This window comes from Chinchilla lanigera, unplaced genomic scaffold (assembly GCF_000276665.1).
Source record: "Chinchilla lanigera isolate Chin_1 unplaced genomic scaffold, ChiLan1.0 scaffold00099, whole genome shotgun sequence".
Classification (NCBI taxonomy): domain Eukaryota; kingdom Metazoa; phylum Chordata; class Mammalia; order Rodentia; family Chinchillidae; genus Chinchilla; species Chinchilla lanigera.
The window spans coordinates 7,823,436-7,827,409 of NW_004955500.1; positions in this window are offsets into that span (position 1 = coordinate 7,823,436).

Sequence of the window (3,974 nt, forward strand, 5' to 3'; positions counted from 1 at the left end):
TCAGTTAATTAAATATAAATTCAAGCCGAGATGGTGGTGCTCACCTGTAAACCTAGCACTTGAGAGGCTGAGGCAAGAGGATTGCCGGGATTTTGAGGCTACATAGTGAGACCCCCCATCTCAAAAAAACAAAAAAGTCAAAACAAAACAAAAAATGATATAAATTCAAGTATTGTCTTCTTAAAGTTTATATGAATATAATTTGATCTAATAAGCATGTTTCTATAAATTATTAATATATATAAAGGTAAAAGATTGCTTCCTTAACTAAAAGTTAAATTTCTAAATTACAATTTTTTCTTTTTTTTTTTTTTTTTTGACAGGGTCTTGCTTTGTAGTTCAGACTGGCCTTGAACTCATGGGAACCCTCCTGCCTCTACCTCCTAAGTCCTGAGATAACAGGCATGCAGCCACCATGACCCACTTAAAGTAATATTTTAAAAATTCCCCTAAGTGGGGTCCCTTGGGCCTAGGGACCTACTGGACAAAACTCTCCTCTGTGCCTGAAAAAGCAGCTGCCTGAACCAATCTGCTTTGGTTTTCTCCTCTGATCTGTGGCTTCTCTGGTTTTCCCCAGGGTCTTATTGTGCCCCACACTGACAAATCTTGTTAAAAATCATGATGTATAATTATGTCAGCTCTAATTGAAAGGGTAAAGAGTTTATTTTTGTTTTGGTTTTTTTTGGGGGGGGGGTTGGTTTTTTTCTGGTACTGGGAATCGAACTCACGATCTCCTGCTTGCCAGGCAGGTGCTGTGCAGCTGAGCTAAATCCCCAGCCCCCTTTTTGTTTTGTTTTGTTTTTTTTTGTCTTTTTGAGATAGGGTCTCACTATGCAGTTCAGGCTGGCCTTGAGCTCACTTTGTAGCCTAGACTGGCCTTGAACTTGAAACAATCCTCCTGCCTCAGCCTCCCGAGTGCTGGGATTACAAATTAAGAATTATTTAAATGTTGAAAAAAAATTATTTAAATGTTGGATTATTATAAAATGTTTTCAAAAGTCAGTTTATAATTGGTCAAATGAATAACTATTAGCCTAGGTTATATTATATCCATATCTATATAGATATCTGAGACTAAAAAAAAATATATGTTTAGGGAGAGAAAATATTCTGAGTCTGAGCTTCACTGTTGTGGCCTGTGTCTAGATGTCCCCAGAGCCTCACACAGTCACAGGTGGGCTTCTTCAGAGGCGGCTGGATCTAGAGCGTGTGATGCTGGGACTGATTCATGGTGCAGTGCTGGGATCAAGGGCACTAGGATTAAGGGTGTGAGTGCTGCCTGCCCCGAGTAGCCTGGGTGATATGTAAGGGGCAGAAAGAAGCTGTTGACTTGGTTTGCTGCCTTCTGGCCACAGTGAACTGTTTCTCCTCTCTGATGTGTCTGCCATGTGCCCCCTGCCTTGGAGCCAGCCGATATGGACTGAAACCTCTACAAACTGTGAGCTAAATAAACCTCTCCTCCTTTAACTTTGGGTGTCAGGTATTTTGTCTCAGCAACAATGAGAAAAGTAACTAACACATTCACCTAATGCTTTGTTTCTTTGTTTTTGTTTTGGGTTTTTTTGTTTGTTTGTTTGTTTTTTGAGACAGGGTCTTCCTAGGCAGTTCAGGCTGGCCTTGAGTTTACTTTGTAGCCCAGGCTGACCTCCAACTCACAGTAATCTTCATGCCTCAGCCTCCCAAGTGCTGGGATTAAAGGCATGCACCACCACACTGGACAGCCATGTTTTTGTTTTTTGAGACAAGGTCTCACTATGTAGCCCAGGCTGGCCTTCAACTTGCATTTTTTTTGTTTTTGTTTTTGCTTTTCCGGTACCGGGAATCAAACTCATGACCTCGTGCTTGCCAGGCAATTGAACTTGCATTTATCGTCCTGCCTCAGCCTCTCAAGTGCCACCACACAGGGCCTGAGCTTCACCTAACATTAAAAAGTTTATAGAGTTAAGACTGGGATTTGCTGGGGATTTACCTCAGTGGCATAGAGCCTGCCTGGCGAGAGCAAGGTCTTGAGTTCCATTCCCCATACTGGAAAAAAAACAAACAAAAAAAAAAAAAAGTGAAAACTGGGGTTTATTTAATGCATACAAAATTGTGCACTTTACATTGCATCTAACTAGACCTTAAACATATAAAATCATCAAAATTTTTTGACATCTCTTTAAATTTGGTCCTGCCATTTAAAATTTGATCTATATCTATTGGATTTCACTCAATAAGCATTTTGTTAGTGTATAAAATGAGATATACTTGTATACTGGGTAATAAATTTATTTTCGGTCATTAACATTGTTTCCTAAATTTATGAGGTCTGAAGATATTCATTCCTGTCAGTATAGTTACATCATGGAAACCTGTTAAAAGAATCTAAATTTTACTTTGAGAGGAACTAAGCTAATATATGTAAAAGATTTCAGCCTAGCATGGTGATGCACACCTATAATCCTAGCACTAAAGAGGCTGAGGCCGAAGGATTACTGTAAATTCGAGGCCAGCTTGGGCCAATCAGCACAAGGCCAGCTTGAAATAAAAAGCAAGACCCTGTCTCAAAAACAACAACAAGATTTCTATATAGGTGCGATGCCAGCTATTGCTAACCTCTTGATATACTTAATATTTGCATTCATGGGATGCCTGTGATCCCAGCACTCCGGAGGCTGAGGCAAGAGGATCGCCACAAATTCAAGGTGATCGTGGGCTACATAGTGAGTTCGAGCTCAGCCTGAACTTCATAGCGAGACCTAGTCTCAAAAATCAAAACACAAAACAAACAAACAAAGGTTGGACATTAGTTACATGTAAAGTACATTTGTAAGCAAGTACATTCTAATCAGGTACTTTGTTGTCCAAATTTAGATAAGAATTTATTTATATCATTTAATATTTTATAATTGGATAAAGTTAACCTGTTATATGCTATAGATTACTTCATACTAAAATGGGAATTGAATTTTAATGTATTTTTAGAGCCAATAAAAATAACAATGTTTCTAGTATAATAACACCAACATAGTCATTATTCTAAAATTCTCTGTTTGCTTCTGATTTTAAATTTTTCTGGCAAAACTATAATTTTTGCTTGGTGTGGTGGCACACACCTGTAATCCAAGCACTTGAGAGGCTGAGGCATGACAACTGCTATGAGTTCGAGACCAGTCTGGGCTGCACAGTAAGTTCAAGGCCAGACTGAACTGCATAGCGAGACCCTGTCTCAAAAAAAGACCAGAAGAAATTTTATAACATTTTTTTGGTCGTTGCTGAGACAGTCTCAAAACTCATGGTGATCCTCCTGACTCAGCCTCCCTAGTGCTGGGAATCCAGGCGTGCACCACCACACCCGCATATAACTGCTATCTGTTAACATTCTACGCAGATGTTGAGATAGTAGGCCATCACCCACGGCGTGGGTAGAACAGGACTCCTGCTTCGAAACCGACCTCGATTCATGGAGAGCTCGCCGTTCTCTAGTCTGGTCTACATTTTGAAGTGCGGTAAGGTCGGTAATAGCTAAACCCGAAGCCTACTGCTCCCCGCTCCAGACTGCAACCGGCCTCTTGGGTAGCAAGAGTCACGGCTGGGAGACCACGGGCAAGGAGGGTAAGGGGCTCAGCGCACCCAGGACGTGAGCGGACCTCTCCAAGGGACCCTACAACTCAGTGAGTCACCCAACCTCCCGAGCAGGGAGACTGTGGGACCCCAGAGGGCAGGCGCCATCAGGGTGCCTGGGGCTAGGAGGGTCACTACAGGGGGCATGAGGGGGGACTGCCCCCATGCCTGCAAGGGAAGCCCCGTGGTCTAGCAAAGACTGTGACCCAACCTGGCAAGTGACAGCGGGTACAGGAAAAAACTGGAGGAGGAGCAGCTCTACACAGGGCCCCAAAATAGCCCTAACCTGAGGCGCCTTAACTGACCTTGGTCGGGAGATATATATATATGCTATTAACATAGCTCTTGGTCTTAAACACCCAGAAGGAGTA